This window comes from Cervus canadensis, chromosome 24 (assembly GCF_019320065.1).
Source record: "Cervus canadensis isolate Bull #8, Minnesota chromosome 24, ASM1932006v1, whole genome shotgun sequence".
Lineage (NCBI taxonomy): Eukaryota > Metazoa > Chordata > Mammalia > Artiodactyla > Cervidae > Cervus > Cervus canadensis.
The window spans coordinates 45,446,625-45,474,210 of record NC_057409.1 but is presented as its reverse complement, the minus strand read 5'-3'; the positions used below and the strand labels follow the sequence as shown (position 1 = coordinate 45,474,210).

General features: G+C 37.1%; 1 protein-coding gene across 3 annotated transcripts in view; it reads right to left on the bottom strand.

Moving 5' to 3' along the window:
* The window catches only part of FTCDNL1 (formiminotransferase cyclodeaminase N-terminal like), a 155,408-nt gene extending 128,123 nt beyond the window's left edge, over positions 1–27,285 (bottom strand). Inside the window, exon 1 of one of the 3 annotated variants that reach the window (XM_043446068.1) lies at positions 27,231–27,285. The gene's annotated coding sequence lies outside the window, so the exon portion shown is untranslated. Of the gene's footprint in view, positions 1–8,645; positions 8,769–11,813; positions 11,870–27,230 lie in introns of those variants that run through there. The other 2 variants (XM_043446069.1, XM_043446067.1) reach the window with 2 other exon arrangements.
* Between the last annotated feature and the right edge of the window lie 301 nt (positions 27,286–27,586).

The following is a 27,586-nucleotide window of genomic DNA, read 5'->3' as shown; positions in this document are numbered from 1 at the left end:
CCCATGCCATTGTATGTTTTCTTAATTCAGTAACAAGACTAGCTTTTAAAATTTCAGATTAATACTATTAAAGATTGGAATCATTTCATGTCAGGCTATGTGTTGATAGGGTTGGTAATAATTGCAAAGAACGGTGTTGGGCTCTACCATTTAGCAGAATTATTTATTAGGTGCTATGAGAAAATGAAAAAGGTACTTGTGGAGAGATAATTCCTGCCCCTAGGAGTATGTAATATATAGCTGGGTTGTTTTTTCTTTTTTAACTTCTATTCCAAACACTTCAAATCAATCAGTGAAAATGTCCTTTTGAGTAGGAAAAAAAGTCACCTCATTTCCTCTCATCAACTCTTATTTGAATACATCACTTCACTTGTGATGGTGCCAAAAGATAAACTGAAAATTCAAACTTATTTTACCTTAATTACTTAATATCTATTAGGCTGTTTGTTTATGAAGTCATAAATCACTGAGGTGAATAGACATGAAAAAACCCTCTGAAGAGGCAGGAATATGCATGTGTCACTTGTTAAGGAGTGAGATTTTAAAAGAAATGGTAAATCACTGAAGGGTTTGCTGTGGTCTGAAATATGTGTGTCCCCCCAAAATTCATATGTTGAAAACCTAGTGCCCAAGCTAATAGTATTAGGAGGTGGGGCCCTTCAGAGGTAATTAGGTCTTGAGGATGGAGGCCTCCTGAATAGGATTAGTGCTTTTATAAGAGGATACAGAGAGCAATCTGCAGTCTGCAGCCTGGAAGAGGACCTTTCCTAGAATCCAAACACACAGGCACTCTGATGTCAGACTTCCAGCCTCCAGAACTGCAAGAAATAAATTTCTGTTCTGTATAAGCTACACACTCTATGGTATTTTGTTGCAACAGCCTCAAAGGCTTAAGACTGAGTCCAGCACCTGATTCTCTTAGGCCACACCTAAGTCTTTTCTGCAGATGGCCCAACAGCAGATGGGTTATCAAGGTTACCATTATTTAGTTACTTTTCCAATAACTTAAGTTATTGGACTTCCTCAGCCCTCATCCAAGTGAATGTGAAGATGTGCTGAGGATGACTTGAAATTTGTGTAAAATAAGCCTATGCATAGCTCTTTAACTTTCCCCCAAGATTATTAAAAATCGAATATTAGCAATATAGTAACAATTAGTGGGGCCCTCTGGTGGCTCAGACAGTAAACAATCTGCCTGCAATGCAGGAGATACAGGTCTGATCCCTGGGTCAGGAGGATCCCCTGGAGAAGGGAATGGCTACCCACTCCAGTATTCTTTTTTTTTTTTTCCACTCCAGTATTCTAGACTGGAGAATCCCATGGACAGAGGAGCCTGGCGGACTATAGTCCATGGGGTCACAAAGAGTCAGACACAACTAAGCCACTAACACACACATCTTTGCCTGTGCTGTGGAAGCATGGAATCCTCACACCTGGACCGCCAGAGAATTCCCTTATCTATAATTTTAAAAGGAGGTTTTTGATGTCAGTAGATCACTGGTCTTTCCATGACTTATACCTGCTTTTCCCTCAAGAAAGGTTCTGTTCCCATTCATGGTTCTGTTCTCTCAAATATTTTCAGTGCGTGTACTTTCTATCCCACTCACTCATCAGTGGGATTACCTTCAATTTACCGATGGCTATTAATGTTAATTTGGTAATTTGACTTAAAAGATGTCCAAAGGGCATCTTCTCTTCATCCATTCATTTACTCATTTGTTCATTCAACAAATATTTGTTGTTCCAAACACCAGAATGGAAATGGCAGTCCCCTCCAACATTCTTGCCTGGAGAATCCCATGGACAGAGGAGCCTGGTGGGCTACAGTCCCTGGGGTCGCAAAGGGTCAGGCACAACGAAGCCACCTAGTGGAGTGGTACAGTACTGAGCAAATTAGACAAAGAACTGCTCTCTGAACTTATTTTCTAGAGTTTTGACAAAGAGGCAACCACTACTTGGAAGACTACCTCTTTGTATGGGCATTGGTGTTCCTGATTCTACTTTCTTTCCCCTCTGGGAAACTCTTTATACCCTCACAACAGGCCCACGCGTTTCACATACAGGTTAACAAGCTTTACATGTGTTTATTGCCACCCCACCCCCCAACTCCCATCCCTTGCCCTGCATATTGCTCCAGGAAGCTCTGTAAAAAAATGTGAATGGTCACATTTTCATCTCAAGATAAAGTATTAATAGAAAAGATAAATAAATAACCTGTGTCCAAAACTCATGGTTTTGAGAATACAGTTTCTAAATAATTATATGACAGCATTCAAAAAAAAGTATGTCTTCACATAAAACTACTGTATAATTTAGTAACTATAATGTATTATTTTAAAATGAGTGATTATGCAAAATTAGTTCCCTTATATATCAATCTCTAATTTAAAACTTGTGTTTAAAGCTATAAAAGTTATCATAGCTTTTTGCAACATTGAATACTATCTAATTTGAGTCCCTTTAGAAAGCCATCTGTAGTATTTTGAGTTTTGGCTGTTTCAAGATGGACTTTCTTTCTTGACAGGTACTTGATAGAGAAAAACTCAATATTTAAGCACACAATCTATGTCTGTTGTGAAAAGAAGTAAAGTAATAAACTGTCACATAAAAGTTTTCTCCCTTTTTAAATTTAAATTAAACTGGCTTCAACTATTTATTTTTATTTCCTTAATCAAAAAAATTAAATTGTAATATGTTATAGTATAAGGTACTTTCTGTTGTTGCTTTTTTGGAGAATGAGAATATAAATTATTTTTAATTTTAAAGATTGAAAAGATTTAATAACTGGATGAATTATATTTTTAAATCCCCATTAATTTATTTTCAAGTGAGGAAAACCTATAACTTTGAGAAACTGATTATTATGGGGAAAAAAACCTTGATTTGCAATTGTACCCAAATATGAAAGCCTACATTTTGTAAGCATAAAGATTACATTCTCTTCAAAAGATTTGCAATTCTCATAGGCCCATAACTTAGAGAATGAGAGGATTGTAATTTGAAAAATTACAGATTTCATTGTTTTTTTGATGTGTGAAACCTATAAACAAATATCAAGAGATTGTATTGCAAGACTGAAAATCCCTTGTTTAGTTTTATAAGGGACAGTGCCCTGTGTGGCTTATAACCCTGACTTAAAAGAAAAATGCAGAGTAATGCAAAAGACACTCTAATCATTGCATCTAATTACAAAGAAGAATAACTCTGTAAAAAATGTAAGTATCCTTGGGCAGGCATGTGGTCTGGTGGTCAGAGCATGGGATTTCAAGTCAGTAGTCTAAATTTCTATTTTAAACACCAGTTCTAAATTTCTCCATGATTTTGGGAATGACATTAACTTTATTTTTAAATACAAATTTGAGATTTGTGCTTGATAATTACAAAGTAGCTTTTAATCCTCTATCAGAATCCTATAGAAAAATTGACAGGTGTTTTCTTGACTTCTTGGTGGTAAAAAACTTACTTGACAAAAAAGAAAGCTCAGGTAAATATAAATGAATTCAGAATTTTTTTCTTTACCATTTGCCAGTAGCATCGCTATTCCCATGTGCTATTTCAAAGTTAGCTCAAGTCATTATTTAACAATCAGCCTGCTGATAATGGGGATATTTTGTATGGTTTTCCTCCAAATTGCTCCTTTGTTTTTGAGGAAATGGCAGTCCTCAGTGGAGCCAACACTGCTCTTTTTACACTAATTGTTATTGTCACTCTAAGGAACTTGTAACCCCAGTGAGGAGCCTGCTTTGTATTTTTGTTTATGTGTAGTGTTTTTTAAGTGTTCCTCCAAGTGTAGTAAGTACAGATAAATTACCATGTAAGTTTTATTTAAATTACTGATAGATTTCTAGGGATAAATGTAGGTAAGTAATTCAAATTCTAACACACCTCTATAAATCAATTACCATGGTAATTTTCACTGGGAATAATTAACATGTGAATTCAAGGGATGTGACCTGACTTATAGGCTTGCTCTATTTCTTTCTGTTTTAAAAACAGTTTGAGTACTCTGTGGATTTTTTTGAGTATGATAATATTCTTCTATGCTTTTTAGTCCTTAGTTTAGCTAAAGATTATGCTTAATTGTTGGGAGAATCCACCCAGTCTAATTTGCTGATAGTCAATGTACAAATGAGAAACAAACAGCAAATCAGATATGTCCTGGAGTATTGCTAGAGCAGGCAGGGAGGCTGCAAACCACTCGGCCAGAGTCTCAACCCCAACAAGGACCTTCAGTTCCTGATCTATCACACACTTTCCAGGCAAAGAGTGATCTTTAAAAACAGCAATTTATCAAGATAATGCCTCATGAAAGGAAATGGAAACCATTATAAGGCAAAGTCAAACAGCTTAAGGACAGATCCTGTTTTATGTTTCTCTGATTAGAAATGCAGTGTAAGAATGCCTTGCTAAAGTACTTAAAGCACTATTAAATGGTCCAAATCTCAGGTAAGAAATCATGGAGTCAAAGGATCAAATCCCAACAGGGTCAGTTTGGTCTCCTGGTATTACACAGGAGGAAAATTAGAATTGAGCTTTCCTTAAATTTGTCCTCTAGGGGAGATCTCAGAATGGAATCCTTGTGTGGTGGTTTGCGGTAGCTCTAATAGCTTCATGGAGTGCCTGTAGGTTACAACTGAACTTATGTTAAATAAAAAAGGGAGAAATTCAACTTCTTAAGTTCATAAAATTAAAGTTATACCTATTAAAAAAAAAAAAAACCCTGAACATGTAGGGAAATAATAGTAGTATCTATGCAAAATACCAAAATTTAGTCCTGTATTAAGTCCACTAAAGTCCACTTCTCAACTCCCTACTTGCGTTGTTCAATGCATCTTACATTCAAAAATAATAACAAGAAAGGGAAGATTCTTTGAAATTTGTTAGTTTATTTATAAAACACTAAATTTCCCCTTTTAAAATCAAACTCTGAGTCTTTATGTTCTCTATGGGTTCTCAAGTCAACCCCACTTTACTTCCCCATCGCCTAAAGATACAGTGGAAATAAGTTGAAAACATTCCTATACATGTGATGCTGCACCTCTGAAAAGGGAAAAAAAGAAAAAAAAAAAAAATTTAAACCATTGGATAAAAGTCTACCATAACAGAGTTAGATACAATGAGTCAATTTCTAGTATTGAAAATACAGGACTTTGACCTTCATTCCTCAAATATCCTTCATAGCCAACAAATAATGTTGGGAAGACATTTTTCTAAGTACCAATTATAATGATAAACTGTAATTCTTGACTAGTTTAGCTGATACTTGAACTTTCTCCAAGAGTTCAGATTTCCTCCCATTAGCACATTTTACCCAGTATTACAATGTAATTTTTGCATTCCAATCCTAAATCTGCTAGAGTACTTTATATGGATATGGGACATTTGGCTTGGTGTAACAGAGCCAGAAACCTGGTTGGAAACTTTGGAAAAAGAGAGAGTCCCTTTGTTGTCCCAATGTATAACTCATCCTATAAAACTCAAAGTTTTATTTTTGACATAGCAAAGCTGTCTCTAAAAGGTTACCATGGAATCAGAAATAATCGTTTAACAATGGATTTATATCACTTTCATCTTGAGTTTATTTTTAAACTGAAGTGGGCTATGAACAATTCTTATGTTGGGTTGCTAATTACAAAACAGACTTTTAATGACTGTAACTGAGAACCTATAGAAATGGCAACGTGTATTAATCGCCATTAAAATACCGCATTCTTATTGTTGGGTTAGACTTTTGAAATGGTATCAAATACAGCTTTACTAACTTTTACAATCATTACTTATCATGATAAAATAACTAAGTTTCTCATGATAGAATTTTATAACCGAAGTAATTACTGTTTAGGATTAGGTTCAACTGTGAGAGACAGAAACCCCAAATTACCAGGTTTAAATAAGAGAAAAGTTTCCATCTCTTATAAAATCCAGAAAGCAGTTCAGGGCTGGTATTATGGATGCACATTCAGACTCAGGTGCTTCATACCATCCTCAGTATTCACTTTCCAAGTGATTGAAGGCGATTGCTCTACCTCATTATTACATTCATGGTCCAGTAGTAGGAGACAAAAAGGGAGCATGTTCCACCTAGAACACTGCCTTCTAATTTTTATGACTAGTACATGATTCTATAGTGTATCAAGTATGACTAGCACAGATTCTATAGTGTAATTAGCAACTTCATAATTTTCAACTCTTTCATCATTATGTTTATAAATTTCTTATGTTAGATGATAATTTTTAGGAAAAGCTAAAATAATGACTCACAGCAAAGCAGTCTTGAGAAAGAAGAACAAAGTTGGAGGCATCATGTGTCCTTATTTCAAACTATATTATAAAGCTATAGTAATAAAAACAATATGATATTGGCATAAAAACAGACACATAGTTCAGAATGGGGAACACATGTAAATCCATGGCTGATTCATGTCAAGGTATGGCAAAAACCACTACAATATTGTAAAGTAATTTGCCTCCAACTAATAAAAATAAATGGAAAGAAAACTAAAAAAAAAAAAAAAAAAAAAAAGACACATATATCAATGGAACAGAACAACAAGCTCAGAAATAAACCCATGCATCAGTTAATTAATGATGAAGAAGCCAAGAATATACAATGGGGAAATAATGGTCTTTTCAACAAATGATGTTGGGAAAACTGAATAGTCACATGCAAAAGGATGAAAGTGGACCACTATCTTATACCATACACAAAAACCAACTCAAAATGTACTAAAGACTTGAACACAAGACCTGAACCATAAAGCTCCTAAAGAAAACACAGGCAGTAAGTTCTTTACATCAGCCTTTATGATATTTTGTTTGGATTTGACAGTAATAGCAAAGGCAACAAAAGCAAATACAAATAAGTGGGACTATATCAAACTAAAACGCTTCTGCTCAGCAAAGGACACCATCAACAAAATCAAAAGGCCACCTACTGTGTGGGAGAAAATATTTGCAAAACATTTTTCTGACGAGGGCTCGAAAGACAAAATATATAAAGAACTCACACAACTCAATAGCAAATAAATTCGTTTGAAAAGTGGATCTGAATAGACATTTTTCCGAAGAAGACAAACGGATGGCCAACTGGAACATAAAAACATGCTTAACGTGACTAATGATCAGGGAAATGGAAATGAAAACCACAATGAGATATCACACTTGTTAGAATGACTATTATCAAAAAGATAAGAAATAATAAGTGTTGGGGAGGATATGGAGAAAAGGGAACACTTGTGTACTGCTGGGAGGAATGTAAATTAGTGCAGCCATTATGGAAAACAGTATAGCGGTGCCTCAAAAAACTAAAAACAGAACCACCATATGATCTAGCAACTCCACTTCTGTGTATTTATCTGAAGGAAATGAAAGCACTAACTCAAGAAAGATACACACACCTCTATGTTCATTGCAGCATTATTTACAGCAGCCAAGATATATGGAAGCGACCTAAATATTCATTGATAGATGCATGCATAAAAAATGTGATATATGTAATATTCCATTATACAAATATATATGTATGAATATTATTCAACCATAAAAAAGAAAGGCTGCCATTTATAGCAACATGAATGAACCTTGAGGTCATTATGCTAAGTGAAGTAAGTCAGACAGAGAAAAAACTAATATCTCACTTGTATGTAGAATCTAAAAAACAATGTTAAACTCATAGATACAGGGAACAGATTGGTGGTTGCCAGAGGTGGGGGGGATGTGGATGGGTGAAATGGGTGAAAGTGGTCAAAAGGTACAAAATTCTCATGATAAAGTAAATAAGTCCTGGGAATGTAATATATAGCATGGTGACTCTAGTTAAGAATACTGTAATGTATATCTGAAAGTTGCTAAGAGAGCAGATCTTTAAAGTTTTCACTACAAGAAAAAAAATTTTTAACTATGTGGTGATAGATGTTAACTAAACTTACCGTGGTGGTCATTTTATAATATATGCAAATTTCTTTCCTGGTGGCTCAGACAGTTAGCAATCTGCCTGCAATGCAGGAGACCTGGGTTCGATCCCTGGGTTGGGAAGATACCCTGGAGGAGGGCATGTCAACCCACTCCAGCGTTCTTGCCTGGAGAATCCCCATGGACAGAGGAGCCTGGCGGGTTAGTCCATGGGGTCGCAAAGAGTCGGACATGACTGAGCGACCGAGCACACACAAATATTGAATCATTACGTTGTATACCTGAAACTAATAAAGTTATATATCAATTATGTCTTAATGAAAAAACAAATTTGAATGTGTTTAATCAATTTGTCTGTTTTATTGTTTGCTGCATACTATGAGCTTAATATAATCCTATATACATATGGTAACATTTATTATATCTAATAGCTATTTATGCTAAATTTAAAACATGTGTCATGTCATAGTTCCTGAAATCCAGGGTAATGAAGTCAGATGTGGACTCTACTAGACTGCCTCTTCCAGTTACCAGCTAAGTAGCCTTGGGCAGTTTTCTAATTCAAATCTCAGTTTCTCTCCTATAAAGTAGATATTAGAAGACCTACCTCAAAGGGGTTTTATCAGAGTCAATCAACTAATGGCATGTGTATGTAAAATTAGAGCGTAGCATCAGACACATAGGATGAGCACAAAAATGATTAATTCCCTCACTATTTTTAGGAAGCATTTTACCTTGCCTAAGAAGGATCTTGGGAGTTGTTAAAATGGAGATTCCTGGGCTATGTCTCCTCAATCTGTGAATCCTCAGTTTGGAGAAGAAAAGCAACAAGAGTGCAGATGGTTCTTAGGTCCTCTCTTAAAAAAAACAGAAAGGTTCAGGTGATAAGGGCAGCAGGCGGTGGTAGATGTGGGGACAATTGATCTCTAATCTGGTTTGGCTTTCTAACGGACTTAACACATGGCTTCAGGCAAGATATTTTCCTTTTTCTCCTTCTTTTAGCTATTTGTAAAATGTGGATGATAACTACTTCTTCATGACAAAACACTAAATGAGAATTTTGAGATCAAATCTATTGCTTTTATCCCAGGTGACGCCTTTGTAAATAGTGACTAAGAAAAGGAGAATTAAAGTTTAAAAAGGAATAAAGCCAGAAGAAAATGTGTTCGGTAAAGGGCATAAAATTATGTTTGGAAGGAGGCGGGAGATGAAGAAACAAACTGAAAGGGCCTGGAGACAAGCAGCAGAAACATGGGGCAAGTCAGCAACAAAGACGAAGTCTGGTACGATCCTTTAGGGAATTGGGGAATGAACAGTTACACTCTCAGAAAAGGGAAGGCGTTGGGAGGAAAAGTGACAAAAGGTACAGAGAGAAAAGGAATGAATACACAGGGGAGGAAAACTGAAGGTCCAATGCAAGGAAAGGAAGGCAAAGTGGTTCTGGAATTCATATCTTGCCTAATTGTTCCCTTAAGATCCATGAGAAAAGAGAATTCTGCTGCAGGGAAAGAACTAAGCAGAATTTCTGAAGGGAAGAGCACAGAACCCATAACCTAAAGGCCAATTTGTAGTTGGGAGATTTTTCTTTTAAGCCAGCAAATACCCACACAAGGATTTCATTGAAGGAAATTTGATTATGAAGTCACTAGGGATGATTTAAGGCTTTTTCATCGACTCAGATGCCAGGATGGAAGACTGAAATTCAGGAATAGACCAATTTGAAACAAACTTTAAAAAGTATTTGGGAGGGAAAAAAACTGGCTATTAATGCTGTTTAAATAGGATATAGAGTTTTTAAATGAATATTATTAATAATAAACTGATGGGAAGGAATCTGTTTGGTTAAATATTCTGAAAAACATTGGATATGGAAAGACAAATTATATAAAAGTGTAATAGAGCATCTATAACAAGGTAATTTGAGTTGTTAGTTTGCGCTTGTCCTCTTCATATTTCCCTATATTATTCTCTCCCTCCATTTCAAGCAGACAGCTATGCTCTAGATTCCCTTTGTCAGGGGAGTTTTGTAACTGGTTTAGTTTAAAACCAAAAGTTGCTCTTTCCATCTTTGGTAAAAGCCAAGATTCATCAAGATATGACGTTAGGAATGCCATTGGAGAGGGGAGAAAGGGCAGCCAGAAAGAGAGGTTATCAATTGTACCAGCTGAGTTTTGAAATGTTCTAAAGGACTTTGATGGTTGAAAAGGAAGGCAGTAGTTAACAACTGTTGTACTTTCAATAGCATCCAATGTATTCAAGTCATAAGAATAAAACTAGTTTTTCTTAAGACTTGAAACACAACTTAGAAATCTAATAAATTCACTTTATTTTAATCTGCGGATTTTTTTAAATTATAAATTATCTCATACTTATAAAAGAATGTGTGCATTTATGCATGTATACACTCATACAATGAGACATAAAATAATATACATGGCTCAAATAATAATAAAATACATATCCATGGAGCCACAACCCAGCTCAATGAAAAGATTATCACCCTTGAAGCTTTTCGAACCTCTCCCTGATCAAATACTCTTCCCCTACCATCTCTTCCAGAAACAACTACCTATTTTGTGTTTATAATCCCCTCACTTTCCATAATAGTTTTATCTACAAATGAGTGTGTATATGCTGAAATCATATTGTTTAGTTTTATATCTTTTTGAACATAGATGACAGCATGCTTTGTCTGTGATTTGCTTTTTTTCTTTATTTCAATTAATTTATTTTTTAATTGAAGAATAATTGCTTTATAGAACTGTGTTGGTATGATTTGCTTTTTTACTCAACACTATATTTCTGAGATTTATTTTAGTTATTCCCACTCATTTTCACTGCTGTATAATATTCCATAATTTGAAAAACCAATAATTTACATATCCATTTGCTGTCAATGGACATTGGGTCGTTTTCAGTTTTTCTTCTGTTTTATTTTGCTATTATGATCAAGGCTGCTATGAACATTCTTGAAACATATCTCTTAGTATATACATGTAAGAACCTTTCTAGGATAAATACCTAGGAATAGAATCATTGAGTTGTGAGGTCTGTCAAACTGTGTCTCAAAGGATTCCATCACTTTGCATCCCCTCAAGCAAAGAGATCTTCATCTTTCTAATACTTGATATGGTCAGGCTTTTTCATCATTATCAATACTGTGGGACATAAAAATACATTATAAATCACTTTTATTCATTCTTTGCTGAATGTTCAAATAATTCATAAGTTCAACAGATTAAGATTCCTTAAAAAGATAACTCCCCACTTACAAAAAAAAATTAAGTCTTTTAAACCATATTGACACATTTAAGATATCTGATTATCTAAGCTACTTTACCCAACTGACAAAGCAGACAAACAATTCAACAGGCAAAACCTAAGATTTATAACTATTAAAAGTCTAATGAATTAATAACAAGACAGACTCTATAGCCCAGGGAACTACACTCAATATTTTGTGATAAGCTACATGGGAAAAGAATCTGAAAAAAAAAGAACATATATATATATATATATATATGAATCACTTTGCTGTACGCCTGAAACTAACAGAACATTGTAAATCAACTATCCTTCAATAAAAATAAATCAGTATCAAAAAATCTAATGAATTGAACTCATCCATGTATTACATTAGGGCTCTCAAACATTCAAGCACAATTCTTATTCTTTCTACAGTTCAAATTAACACCTGAGGTCTAACATCAAACTTCCTTAACTTTTCTGATTTAAATTACAAGCTAATATTAAATTCTCTTTACTTTTTCAAATACTTAAAGTAATACAATAGTAATAACTACAAACTTGATTCCTAACTTACTATTATTATTACTGTGAGTTTGATTTACTCTATCATCACAATTGACTTACCTAACTATACAGTATATATTTACACTCACAGGAAGACCAGATAAGAGATTCCAAACTGCTGTGTGGATCAGTGCATTGGGATACTTCAATGTTCCAATGTTCACCCCAGTATTCACTGCAGCACTATTTACAATAGCCAAGACAGAAGCAATCTGAATGTCCATCAACAAATGAATGGATAAAGATGTGGTATATACAGCTGAATATTATTCAGCCATAAAAAAGAATGAAATAATGCCATTTGCAGCAACATGGATGGACCTAGACATGACCATAAGTGAAATAAGTCGAACAGAGAAAGATAAATATCATAAAATGTCAATCATATGTGTAATCTAAAACAATGATACAAATGAATTTATTTACAAAACAGAAACAGAATCACAGACATAGAAAGCAAACTTATTTTTACCAAAGGAGATGGGGAGGGGGAGATAAACTAGGAGCTTGGAATTAACATATACACACTACTATATATAAAATATGTAAGCAACAAGGACCTGCTGTATAGCGCAAGAAACTATATTCAATACCTTCAAATAAACTATAATGGAAAAGAATATGAAAAGAGTGTATATATTATATATATACAAATATACATACATCTGAATCACTTTGATGTATGCCAGAAACTAATACAACATTGTATATCGACTTATAAGTCAATAAATAAATAATACCCTTAAGGAGAAAAGGAAATATTCCTAACTTTCCACAGTTTACTGCACAAAAGCCAAGTCAAATTTTAGAAATTACTACTTGTTTTGGCCAACATAAAATTTTAGATAAAGGCCCCCTTCCTTCTCAGGCTGTGACTTGTGGGCAGCATCTTTGTTCCTCCAGTCACAACATAAAGTCCAGAAGGATGGAGGTAGTTCATAATTATTGAATGACAGACAATTTGAGAAACTGATGAAGGTATATATACCCTCACCCCAGAAAAATGCACACGGTCTTTTTTTTTTTTTTGCTTTGTTTCAGAGATTCACAGATCCCCTGAAGTCTAACCATGGGCCAACTTTAAAATCCCAGTTTGAAATAGCAGTTATTAGAGATAGTTTAAAAGTTTCCTTTTTGTTCACCTTTATATTTTCCAAAATGAAAATGGACTATTTGTGTAAAACACACAAATGTTTTCTAAAAAATCACTTCATGTCATTTGATAGTTAAAAGATCTTGCAAAATCAATTCATTTTGTGGTAAACTTGTCGAAGACTGACAGACTTTGAATTAGAAATGTTTGTCATATAAGGCACTCAGTTTTCTCACCTGGAAAATGGAGTAATTAATATTAACTAGTCATCATGTTATAATGTTAATACTTGCAAAATTCTGACAATTGTGATTTATCTCTGCTCCATCAGAGAAGTCTCTGTTATTTAGATTGCAGTTCTCTTTCCTCTTGAAGCAGATAGAATGCCACAGCTGTTTCTTCAGCTATTCTGTTTTCTGAGAAGGAACACCTGCTTAGAATGTACCTAAGGAGTTATTTCTTTGTTTTTTGATAATTAAAGCACTGCTGTGGTGATGACTGACATCTGGATTCGCCTTTAAAGACTTCACTGTGTTTTTCTGGCTCCTGGGAGATTCATGAACCATAATGCGTTAGATGGAAAAGCGTTGATGTGCTTCATTTTGCAACAGCAATTTTACTCTTGCTTTGTTACTTCCCCACTGCAGTGAGTGAGAGCTGCCACTCTGTTACTGCTGCTAAGAGATTAAGGGAAATAAGTTGAGCTCCAGAAATTTAATATGCCATATAATGCCTGATTTATTTTGATTCTGGCTTTGACACGAATTGATGAACTCACCTGAGACTGCTTTGCAGAATCAATATCCAGGGATTAAATTTTCTTTATAAACTGGTTCTGAAAGAATTTCTTTGGGGGACTAAAAAGCCTAAGTTCTCTTAACTATTTCCAAGAGCTACAGAGAAAAACATTTGACAAAAGTATTCTAATATTATATGTAATTTCCTCAAAAGTTATATTCCTCAATCTCCAATTATAGCTCACCAAACTTTTCTGGGATATACTTTCCAGAACTATGTACTTTTATTTAGAGAGAGAGAAGTCACTCAGTCGTGTCCGACTCTTTGTGACCCCCATGGAGTGTAGCCTACCAGGCTCCTCTGTCCATGGGATTTTCCAGGCAAGAATACTGGAGTGGGGTGCCATTTTTACACTACTGCCTCTACCTTGACATTCTGCTTAGCCTGCTACTCAAAGGAAGCAATACTAATGATGAAATATATATCAGTTAAGGCTCACTGTGGCAAGTAACATATGCTAATTCTTACTGAATGAGCAGAAAGGAAGCTTAACTGGCCCAATGAGGAAGTCAGAGCACTACGTACTTCTGCTGCAAAAAACACTAAAAGCAACTGCTGCCACCCCCGCTCCCGCCAAGCGACTTCTGCCCTAGGAATTTAACCTAACAAGCACCGCCTCCCACAAATGTCAGATGCCTTTATCAGCAAATTGATTTCCAAGCAGAATCTTGGCTTCCTCAAAGCTACTAGATTCCAAATCAAAGTCTATGTAGGTGTGCTGAATGTTGAAGCCTAGGTCACATGTCTGTCCCTTTACTACGAGAGTCTGGAAATTTCGTTTTCAGAGCTTCCCCTGGGGAAGCAGCACTTTAAGATTGGAAATTCCTTAAACATAAAAAATATATTCAAAATATCTTGGGAAGCTATAAAATATAAAAATAGGAGAGAATTAATATTGGTTGAGAATACTTGCTAAGTGTCAGATACTTTACATACATTATTCCCCCAGTGGCTCGGCTATAAAGAATCTGCCTGCAATACAGGAGACCCAGGTTTGATCCCTGGGTTGGGAAGATCCCGAGAAGGAGGAAATGGCAATCTACTCCAGTATTCTTGCTGGGAAAATCCCATGGAAAGAGGAGTCTGGTAGAGTACAGTCCATAGGGTTGCAAAGAGTCAGACATGACTGAGCACAGAAAGTTTACATTATTTAATCCACAACAAAATAGGTATTTTAACCCCATCTTAATAGTGGGAAAACTGAAGCTCAGAGAAATTGTTATCAGCCCAGATCATTTCATTGGTGAAATGGAGAACATAAATTTATGCCCAAGTTTCTTTCCTTCAGAAATTTTCCCTGTCTCAAAATGTATCTCTGATTTCCATTTCACAACTTCTAACTCAGATGTAGGCAGTGGTGTACTAACTGGGGCAGAGGGGAGAGAGGAAACTATGAGCTCTGGGAGCATGCAATATGGGATGCATTAGCTGCAAGAAAAATTTAAAGACAATAATAAAACAAACTAAAAATAGGTCTACTTTTTTATTACCATTGTCATTATGTGATAGCAGTTCTCAAGAATGTCACCAATAAAATATTACCTCTTGCTGAGACGAACCATTCCCTACTCCGTTATTCATCAGTATATATAAGAAGACTTCAACCGAATTTGAAGTTTTTTTAAAAGAGAAGGATGTTTAGAATTTGTCACCAAAGTGGCATAAACAGTTTTATGTTCCTAGAGTAGACCATAAAAGGGACATTTAACACATGATATATCTAAGTACTTATCTTCAACATTATTTCAAAGAAAGATTAGTTCTAATTTTCATTTTCAGAGTATATCTCTCTCAAGTTTGGCTATGTGAGCAGGAGCTCTTATCTACTAGAAGCGGGCTCTGATAATAAGGCAGAACCTCCTCGGCAAGTTCCTTTGGCAATAGAGGCTCTTTTGGCCAGGAGGCTGTTGGTGATGAGGAGGGAAATGGATTCTAGTAATTTTTACAGTAGACTAGGAAGGAATATCTCTTCAAAGTACCCGGACAAAGATACTGTTTAGATGAATCCCCTGGTATACAGAACTTGAGATCTTAAATTACTTTATCCCATCACCAAGTCTTATACATTCCACACTTTATCTTAGCCAAAAGGCCGAGAAGCGATATAAATTCTATCTCCTAAACATCTCTCAAACTAAGTCCTCTTTTCTCCTTGGACTACTCAGATCCAAATACTATACAGCCTAGATTACTGTAACATGCTGCTAGCTGGTCTTCCTTCCTGTCATTCAGTTCAGTTCAGTTCAGTCACTCAATCGTGTCCAACTCTTTGCGACCCCATGAATCGCAGCACGCCAGGCCTCCCTGTCCATCACAAACTCCCGGAGTTGACTCAAACTCATGCCTATCGAGTTGGTGATGCTATCCAGCCATCTCATCCTCTGTCATACCCTTCTCCTCCTGCCCCCAATCCCTCCCAGCATCAGGGTCTTTTCCAATGAGTCAGCTCTTCACATCAGGTGGCCAATGTACTGGAGTTTCAGCTTCAGCATCAGTCCGTCCAATGAACACCCAGGACTGATTTCCTTTAGGATGGACTGTTGGATCTCCTTGCAGTCCAAGGAACTCTCAAGAGTCTTCTCCAACACCACAGTTCAAAAGCATCAATTTTTCGGCACTCAGCTTTCTTCACAGTCCAGCTCTCACATCCATACATGACCACTGGAAAAACCATAGCCTTGACTAGATGGACCTTTGTTGGCAAAGTAATGTCTCTGCTTTTTAATATGCTATCTAGGTTAGTCATAAATTTCCTTCCAAGGAGTAAGCGTCTTTTAATTTCATGGCTGCAGTCACCATCTGCAGTGATTTTGGAGCCCAAAAAAATAAAGTCTGACACTGTTTCCACTGTTTCCCCATCTATTTCCCATGAGGTGATGGGACCAGATGCCATGATCTTAGTTTTCTGAATGTTCAGCTTTAAGCCAACTTTTCCACTCTCCTCTTTCACTTTCATCAAGAGGCTTTTTAGTTCCTCTTCACTTTCTGCCATAAGGGTGGTGTCATCTGCATATCTGAGGTTATTGATATTTCTCCCAGCAATCTTGATTCCAGCTTGTGCTTCTTCTAGCCCAGCGTTTCTCGTGATGTACTCTGCATATGAGTTAAATAAGCAGGGTGACAATATACAGCCTTGACGTACTCCTTTTCCTATTTGGAACCAGTCTGTTGTTCCATGTCCAGTTCTAACTGTTGCTTTCTGATGGGTGCATATAGGTTTCTGAACAGGCAGGTCAGGTGGTCTGGTATTCCCATCTCTTTCAGAATTTTCCACAGTTTATTGAGATCCACACAGTCGAAGGCTTTGGCGTAGTCAATAAAGCAGAAATAGGTGTTTTTCTGGAACTCTCTTGCTTTTTTGATGATCCAGAGGATATTGGCAATTTGATCTCTGGTTCCTCTGCCTTTTCTAAAACCAGCTTGAACATCTGGAAGTTCTCGGTTCACATATTGCTGAAGCCTGGCTTGGAGAATTTTGAGCATTACTTTACTAGCATGTGAGATGAGTGCAATTGTGCAGTAGTTTGAGCATTCTTTGGGATTGCCATTAGTCTCAGCCAATTCCAACTTATTATCCACATAACATGGTCCATCTGCATGAATGAGGTCATGATAGTTCCTTGTGTGAGACCTTATACTGAATTTCATATCCTTCATGCTTCCTCTTTTGCAAGACTCAGACATTTCCTTAGCATGTAGCCCTTCTCTGCTTCTTTGATGTCATTCTTTGCCATTCTTTAACTCAGTCACTATGGTATAGCTAATCTGAACTACATGCACACCAAATGTGTTATGATCTCTTAGGCCTTTCTGCTATTCCATATATTGTTAGTCAGGATCCTAACTCTTATCTGTTGTCCTCTGATAAGTCTTCTCTCCTTCCCAAACTCAAACTGTATTAAGTACTCCACACTCCATACTTCATCCCACAGTATGAGAGGTTTACTTTCATAACACAACTTAAATTACAGAAAAGTAACTGCTTCCTGGTGGCTCAGCTGGTAAAGAATTCACCTGCAATGTGGGAGACCTGTGTTCAATCCCTGGGTTGGGAAGATCCCCTGGAGAAGGGAAAGGCTATGTACTCCAGTATTCTGGCCTGGAGAATACCATGAACTATATAGTCCATGGGGTCACAAAGAGTCAGAAACAACTGAATGACTTTCACTTTCAATTGCCTTCTGATCTGGCTTCTACTATTCTGTCCTTTTTTTTTTTTAAGGCAGTGGCCGTGTCTTTTATCTTTGCCACTCCAATATTCAGTGCAGTTCTTGGTATAGATATTATATACTCAAGGAATTTTTTTAAATGAATGCCAGGTTCTATAAACTAGAAAAGCTGTCGAGGAGGTGGCAGTCTAGTAGTAACAATAAATTAAATTCACATAACTAAACACAAGGCATATAGATGTGCCACAAGTGAGGTTTAAATGAAATGCTTTGGTTATTTTAAGGAGAAAGTTCTCAATTCCAGTTTTAGTGTGAAGCTGGGATACAAAATGGAGAAGGGTCAAGAGAGAAGAGGCATTTGAGATAAATTTTGACAAAAGGAATTTTAGTACTTGGAGATGTAGCAAGTATAGGAATAGGTTAGGTCACATACTGACATATTAAAGCAGAGAGGGTAATATAAAATCATAGAGCAGTCCAACTGAGCAAGTAAGAATACTGGGGGAAAAAAGCTGGAGAAGTAGGTCAGGCTTTAAATGCTGGCTGAGAACTCAGTATTTAATTTAGAAGACAACTATAGTATAATTGGGCTTCCCAGTTAAAGGCAGTAATTAGCAGAAGAGAGACTATTAGAGCAATTGAAATAGTCCGAGTAAGGAGTAACAAGGTCATCTTTGACAGATAATACAATATAGGCGGTCAGACAGAGTCTGGATCACTTATAAGTGGTATGATTTTGAACATGTTACTTAAACTGGCAAACCCCAACTTTCCTCATTTATTTCAAAAGACTGCTGTGGTTAAATTTATGTAAAGAGATTAGCACAGTGCTTGGCATGTACCAAGTGTTTGAATTAATCAGTGATATTTCAGCAGGAACTGATAAAAATTCAACTCAACTCAGCATAAGAAATTAAGGGAAATTATTAAAAAGCTATTGACAAGCTCAATAGAATGGAAAGAAGAGCCCAGAAATAGAACAACACAAATACTCAAAATATTCTTTGACAAAGGATCAAGGCAATACAATGGAGAAAAGATAATCTTTTCAACAAATGGCCCTGGCACAACTGTATATCCATATATAAAAAATGAATTTACACACAGATCTTATACCCAACACAAAAATTAACTCAAAAGATATCATAGTCATAAATGTGTAAAACAGTAAAATTCCTCAAAGATAACATACAAGAAAGTCTAGGTAACCTTGGGTTTGGCAATGACTTTTTAGAAACAGTTCATGAAAGAAAAAACTGATAAGTTGGATTTCACTAAAATTTAAAACTTCTGCATTGTGAGAGACACTATTAAGAGAATGAAAGACAATCCATAGGCTGGGAGAAAAATCTTTGCCAAATACATATCTGGTAAAGGACTTGTATCCAAAATGTATATAGAACTCTTACAACTCAGCAATAAGGAAAAAAAGAAAACCCATGGCAAGTAAGCATATGGAAAGACACTCAACATATGTCATCAGAGAATTACAAAATGAAACAATGAGATGCCATTACACGTCTATTAGAATGGCTAAAAGCCAAAACACCGACTATACCAAATGCTGGTGAGAATATCGAGCAACGGGAATTCTCATTCACTGCTAGTAGTAATGCAAAAACAGTAGTCATTTTGGAAGACAGTTGGCAGTTTCTTACAAAATTAAACATACTCTTAGCATATGACCCATCAACCCTATATGCCTTGGTATTTACTGAAATGACTTGGAAAATTGGCATCCATACAAAAACCTCTGCACAAGCATTTATAGTAGTTTTATTCATAATTGCCCAAACTCGGAAGCAACCAAGATGTTCTTCAATAGGTGAATGGATAAAGAAACTGTGGTACAGCGATACAATGCATTAGTCAGCAACAAAAATAAATGAGCTATTACACCACAAAAAACATGGAGGAAACTCAAATGCATATTGCTAAGTGAAAGAAGTTAATCTGAAAAACCTACATACTAGATGATTTCAACTACATGACATACTGGAAAGGGCAAAACTATGGAGACAACACAAAGAAGAGAGATTGCCAACAGTTCTGGGGGAGGGAGGAAAGGAAGGATAAAATAGCTGGAGTACAGCAAATTCCTTATGATTATACAGTGGAAGTGAGAAATAGATTTAAGGGACTAGATCCGATAGACACAGAGCCTGATGAACTATGGACGGAGGTTCGTGACATTGTACAGGAGACAGGGATCAAGACCATCCCCATGGAAAAGAAATGCAAGAAGGCAAAATGGCTGTCTGAGGAGGACTTACAAATAGCTGTGAAGAGAAGTGAAAAGCAAAGGAGAAAAGGAAAGATATTCCCATTTGAATGCAGAGTTCCAAAGAATAACAAGGAGAGATAAGAAAGCCTTCCTCAGTGATCAATGCAAAGAAATAGAGGAAAACAACAGAATGGGAAAGACTAGAGATCTCTTCAAGAAAATTAGAGCTACCAAGGGAACATTTCAGGCAAAGATGGGTTCGATAAAGGACAGAAATGTTATGGACCTAACAGAAGCAGAAGATATTAAGAAGAGGTGGCAAGAATACACAGAAGAACTATACAAAAAAGATCTTCATGACCCAGATAATCACAATGGTGTGATCACTCACCTAGAGCCAGACATCCTGGAATGTGAAGTCAAGCGGACCTTAGAAAGCATCACTACGAACAAAGCTAGTGGAGGTGATGGAATTCCAGTTGAGCTATTTCAAATCCTGAAAGATGATGCTGTGAAAGTGCTGCACTCAATATGCCAGCAAATTTGGAAAACTCAGCAGTGGCCACAGGACTGGAAAAGGTCAGTTTTCATTCCAATCCCTAAGAAAGGCAACGCCAAAGAATGCTCAAACTACTGTACAATTGCACTCATCTCACATGCTAGTAAAGTAATGCTCAAAATTCTCCAAGCCAGGCTTCAGCAATATGTGAACCGAGAACTTCCAGATGTTCAAGCTGGTTTTAGAAAAGGCAGAGGAACTAGAGATCAAATTGCCAATATCCTCTGGATCATCAAAAAAGCAAGAGAGTTCCAGAAAAACACCTATTTCTGCTTTATTGACTATGCCAAAGCCTTCAACTGTGTGGATCACAATAAACTGTGGAAAATTCTGAAAGAGATGGGAATACCAGACCACCTGACCTGCCTCTTGAGAAACCTGTATGCAGGTCAGGAAGCAACAGTTAGAACTGGACATGGAACAATAGACTGGTTCCAAATAGGAAAAGGAGTATGTCAAGGCTGTATATTGTCACCCTGCTTATTTAACTTCTATGCAGAGTACATCATGAGAAACGCTGGGCTGGAAGAAGCAAACCTGGAATCAAGATTGCTGGGAGAAATATCAATAACCTCAGATATGCAGATGACACCACCCTTACGGCAGAAAGCTGAGGGCCGAAGAACTGATGCTTTTGTATTGTGGTGTTGGAGAAGACTCTTGATAGTCCCTTGGACTGCAAAGAGATCCAACCAGTCCATCCTAAAGGAAATCAGTCCTGGGTGTTCATTGGAGGAACTGATGTTAAAGCTGAAACTCCAATACTTTGGCAACCTGATGCAGAGAGCTGACTCATTTGAAAAGACCCTGATGCTGGGAAAGATTGAGGGCAGGAAGAGAAGGGGATGACAGAGGATGAGATGGTTGGATGGCATCACCGACACAATGGACATGGGTTTGGGTCAGGGAGGCCTGGCATGCTGCAGTTCATGGGGTCGCAAAGAGTTGGACACAACTGAGCCACTGAACTGAACTGATGTTGAAGCTGAAACCAATATTTTGGCCACCTGATGCGAAGAGCTGACTCATTTGAAAAGACCCTGATGTTGGTGAAAGACTGAAGGCAGGAGGAGAAGGGGATGACAGAGGATGAGATAGTTATATGGCATCACCAACTCAATGGACATGAGTTTGGGTAAACTCCAGGAGTTGGTGATGGACAGGGAGGCCTGGCGTGCTACGGTTCATGGGGTCACAAAGAGTCAGACACGCCTGAGCGACTGAACTGAACTGAACTGAATGTATGCATATTATATCTTTTTCTATCTTTTAACTTTCTACTTGACTATATGATTATATCTGAAGCTGGTTGCTTGTAGACAACACAGGTGTGCTTTTTAACAGCTTCTGTCAATCTCTGTCATTGAGCTGGTGGCCTCAGTCCTTTTACATGTAACTTAATCATGCATGTGTTTAGGCTGTGGCCGTCATTTTAAATCTTGTTCTGTTTGTTTTGTTCCCCAGCGCCACCTCTTCCCCAAGCTGTCTCATTTTTCCTGCCTTCCTGAGTTACTTGAGCATTATGAGAATTCCAGTTTGATTTATCTATAGTGTTTTTTAAGCATACAACTTTGTATACATTTTCAAGTAGTTGGATCTAGATATCATATCTCCATCACTTATCACAGTCTACTGGTGTCATCATCATACAGTAGTTTGAGTGAACTATGGAGACCATACCTTCCTTTGCCCTTGCCCATTTATCATAAAACTCTTAAATATTTCCTCTATACATTTATACATGTATATAAAAGGAAAATTACAGCATCGAACAATGTTATAATTTTTTTGCCTCAATTATCAAACATAATTTAGAAAACTTAAGAGAAAATGAAGGCCTGTTGTATTTACTCATATTTTTGCTGTGTTCTTTCTTTCTTCCTGATGTTACAAAGTTCTATCTTTTGTTGATCCCTTCCAGTTTAGAGAATTTTCTTCAGTTATTCTTTTAGGATAAGTCTGCTTGTTAAAAATATTCTTAGTTTTCTTTCATCTGAAAATGTCTTCATTGTCCCTTCATTTCTAAGGGTATTTTCACTAAGGTATAGGATTCTGGATTGACAGTTCCTTTTTGTCAGCACTTGAAAAACATTTTTACTTCCGCCTGGCCTCCACAATTTCTGATAAGAAATTTGCTGTCAGTTTTCTCTGGATGCTTTCAAGATCTTTTTGTATTTAGTTTAACTATGATGGATATTGGTATAGATTTCTTTAGGTTTATCCTGTTTGAGATTCACTCAGAATCTTAAATCCATTGGTTATTTAAGTATCTTGCTAAATTTGGGTACTTTTCAGCCATTATTTCTTTAATACTTTTTCAACCTTACTCTTTTTCTCCTCATCTCCAAAAGTCTAATGACATGAATGTTAGGTGTTTTGTGATGGTCTCACAAGCTCCTAATATTCTGGATTGTCTTATTTTTCCCAGGCTATTTTCTCTCTGTTGTTCAGATTGGGTATCTTCTATTACTCTATCTTCAGATTCCCTTATTCTTTCCTCTATTCCCTACATTCTGCTTTTGAGCCCGCCCATTATGTTTTTATTTATGTTTTTCTTTGTATCTTATATTTCATTGTTGAGAGACTCAGTTTCTTTCTTGAAGCTATTTGTTTCCAGTGTGTTTGCTTGCTGAAACATGTTTTTCAATGCTGCTTTAAAATCTTTGTCAGATTATTCTATCAACCCTGACACCTCACTTTTGGAGTATATTGGTTGTTGGTTTCCAGTCAGCTTGAGACTTACCTCATCCTTGTTGTAATGAGTGGTTCTCAAATGAAAACTAGAATTTTTCATACTATGTTATAAGATTCTAAATCCTATTTAAACATTTGGTTCTAACTTACTTTCTCTGATACCACTGCAGCTGAGAAGTGTTGCTGCCTCATGACTACCAGATGGAGAGAGAAGCCCAGATTCCATATGTGGCCTGTCTTGACACTGGATGGAAGGGGACGGTTTCTTGTTCCTGCCGGATGTGATGTTCTGGCTCCACACACGGCCTGTGATGACGCTGTGGGTAGTGGAGATCTCATTCATGCTGGATGATGGTGAAAGTCCTGACTCTCCACAAAGAAGCCACTGCACTGGGGTGGGGGGATGGTAGAGAATGCCTGTTCCTAGTGCTGGAGTCCAGGCTCTTTACGTAGCCTTCTCTGACACTACCCCGGCAAGGGCATTAGGGCCCCTTATTTTAGGAAGTTGAGACTCCCCCCTTAGCCACTGCTTGTTGGGTATAGCCACAGTTCTGTTTCTGTGATATTTGGCTTGGGTAGAGAATTTGGTTTCTACAAGTTTTCTATCTTGAAAGGCTTCTTCTTTCCTAGTGCTGTGTCTAGAGAGAGGCTTTTCTTGAGACTTCAAGACACAGATCTGTCTGTGTCTACTGATGTTTCTGAAATCTTAAGCATCAGTTCTATAATATATAAGGCAAAAATAAAACCTATTTACCACTTTGATATTCCTTAAGTCTCAAGGTCCCCAGCCTGTCTGATTTCTTTTTTCTACCAATCAAGGTCATCTTATGTCTGTTTTATTAGAAATAGCTTCACCAAATCTACTTGATATCTTATTTCCCTTGTGCTTGATCTCTGAATTCTAACGATCTGGAGTGGAGCCTCTGATTGTTTTAAAACATGTCCACAAAAGTTTTGGCCATCCTCCCTTCAAGAAGCCTGATCTGTTTCATTTTTTTATTGTTTCAAGGTTTTTCCCTCGTTCTTTTGTTTGGAAAAAATTCTACAGTCTTCTCACTTTGCTTAACTTCTCTGTCTCTGTAACATTAAGTAAAACAGTTACCAATCCCAGGCTTAAAGGGATGTCCTTGTTTGGGAGCATCAGTTCAGTTCAGTTCAGTCGCTCAGTCGTGTCCAACTCTTTGCAACCCCATGGACAGAAGCATGCCAGGCCTTCCTGTCCATCACCAGCTCCCAGAGTGCACCCAAACCCAAGTCCTTTGAGTCGGTAATGCCACCCAACCATCTCATCCTCTGTCGTCCCCTTCTCCTCCTGCCCTCAATTTTTCCCAGCATCAGGGTCTTTTCAAATGAGTCAGCTCTTCACATCAGGTGGCCAAAGTATTGGAGTTTCAGCTTCAACATCAGTCCCTCCAATGAACACCCAGGACTTATATCCTTGAGGATGGACTGGTTGGATCTCCTTGCAGTCCAAGGGACTCTCAAGAGTCTTCTCCAACACCACAGTTCAAAAGCATCAATTCTTCGGCACTCAGCTTTCTTTATAGTCCAACTCTCACATCCACACATGACCACTGGAAAAACCACAGCCTTGACTAGATGGACCTTTGTTGGCAAAGTAATGCCTGTGCTTTTTAATATGCTGTCTAGGTTGGTCATAACTTTCCTTCCAAGGAGTAAGCATCTTTTAATTTCATGGCTGCAGCATCTCTGTTCATTATATGTATGCCTGGCAGCTTTGGTGGGAGAGCTGGAGCTGAAGTGAGCACTGATCACATCTTCTCCTAAGGTGTGCTGGTGATAGCTTAGGATGTCGGATTTGTGATCTCCGAAGAGGATTTAGCTTCGGGACCAGGGAGCAGGCTTGATCACTGAGTTTTTGTGTGGCAGAAGTTTTATTACAGTGAGAAAGGACAGAGAAAGCTTCAGGCATAGACATCAGAAGGGGGACAGAGAGTGCCCCCGTGGCCAGTCTTATCAAGGCCTTATAGACTTTTACCAGACCCACTCCCACAACATACATCTCAAATTAACAAGATTAGAACTAACAACAGAAAGGTCTTACCAGACCCACTCCCACAACACATGTCTTAAGATAACAACATATGTCTTAAGGTTAGTCAGAAGGTTCTTGTGAAGGAAAAACAAGTCCTCAAGCAAGAAACATTGTTGTTATATAATCATTAATACAGAGCTTAAGTAAAAACATACCCTTGAGCAAAATGAGCTGTTTTGTTGTATAATCATTAGCTCTGGGCTTAAAGAAAGTTAGTCTTAAAGATGGTTGTCATAACAACTCAGAGTTTAAGAAAAAATGTCTGATGTGACTAAGCAAGGACAAAGCAATGTAGAAAAAAAGTTTGTCCCTTTTTCCTTGAGAACCCTGGACCCCTTTTTCTTCTCCTCAAGGGCCCCCGACTCCTTATCAACCTACCTAAGAATTAGCTCTCTCAGTGGTAACTATCAGTTTTCTGGGGCTGGAGATGGAGAGGCTAGAGCCAGAGCCATGCCTAAGTTGGGGATTCTCCTATGCTCAGTGGGTATCACTACCCTATCAGGGGCAGTATCAGGTCCCAATGTGCAGAAGCCCTGAGGATTAGGTCTGAGCTGATTTTGTTTCTTCTAAGCATGAGATCTCTCCCCTCCCAGTAACAGCACCTTTGTCTCAGAGGGAAGCAGAGCTGAACCAAGAGGGGCCAGAGTGAATACCTAGTGCTACATAGGTCTTTAATTTCTTTCAGCAATGTTTTGTAGCTTTCAGTATACAAGATCTTTATTTTATTAAATTTATTCCTAAATATTTTATTCTTTTTGATGCTATTATAAGTGGAATTATTTTTTAATTTCATTTTTAGATTATTCATTGCTAGTGTAGAGCAATACAATTAATTGTTGTATATTGATCTTATATCCTGCAACCTTGCTGAACTGTATTATTTCTATTATTTTTTAGTGTATTCCTTAGGACTTTTGACATACAAGATCACGTCATCTGCATGGTATTACTTCTTCCCTTCCAATCTGGATGTCTTTTACTTCTTTTTCTTATCTGTCTCAGCTTAAGCCTCTAGTACAATGTTGATTGTTATGTGTTAGTACCTCAGTCATGTCCAACTCTTTGTAATCTCATGGTCTGTTAGCCCACCAGGCTTCTCTGTCCGTGGAATTCTCCAGGCAAGAATACTAGAGTGAGTAGGCATTCCCTTCTCCAGGGGATCTCCCCGACCCAGGGATGAAACCCAGGTCTCCTACACTGCAGGCAGATTCTTTTGCTGTCTGTGCCACCAGGGAAGCACAATGTCAATTAAAAATAGTAAAAGACATCTTTGCCATGCTTGTGTTCTTAGGGGGCAAATATTCAGACTTTCCATTAAAAGTGATGTTAGTTATGGGTTTTTCACAGATGTCCTTTATCAAGTGGAAGAACCTATTGAGATTCTATTTTGTTGAGTTCTTTCAAATGCTGTCTCTGTGTCTATTAATATGATCAAGCAAGTTTTGCTTTTTATTCTATTGATATAGATTATAATGTCAATTGAACTTCAAATGTGAAACCAACCTTGCATTCTTGGGACAAATCCTGCTTTGTCGAGGTGTTTAATTCTTTTTTGTATGTTGCTGGATTTGGCTTCCAAGTATTTTGTTGAGGATTTATTATGTTTCTAACTGATATTTCCCATCCTCTTCATAGTGGGTAAAGTACAATGCATGCAAATATGGTCAGTCAAATCATTGCATTTGAGAGTTCACTGAGTGTTAAAGGTAATTCTTAGGGTCCTGACATGTAGCAATTTGTACTTTGCTAAAGCTTCAATTTTGCCATGCACATGTTTAAATCCTATGCTACAAGTGTCACTTAACTAGCGAGATTAGTCAAAAAATAAGCTTTCAAATTCCCAAATAGCTTTATCCTCTAATCTTGTTTTATCGGGCATTTGGGGGACAAAATTATATGCTAGAGTTCCATACCTCATGTGAAGTTCATTCCTCTCAATGTCCAGTTTTGGTAGAAGCTTATTAAAAACACCAAAAAAACACCTGTCCAAAACCAAGAAAAATTGAAAAGAATTAAAACATTTATTGGAATCTCTCAAAAAATATCAGATGGGATCCAACTCAAATCCCAACAACAACAAAAAAAACTTCTTAAAATCATCACCCCTCTTCCATTTCTTTCCATTAAATTCCTCACAGGAACCAATTTAAGATCTCCAGTATCCATTCATTATACCTTTTAGTAGAGAAATAGCACATATGTGGCCTACAGGCAAAATTTGGCCTATGCATACATTTAATTTGATACATGTTTTAAAAATAAATTTAAT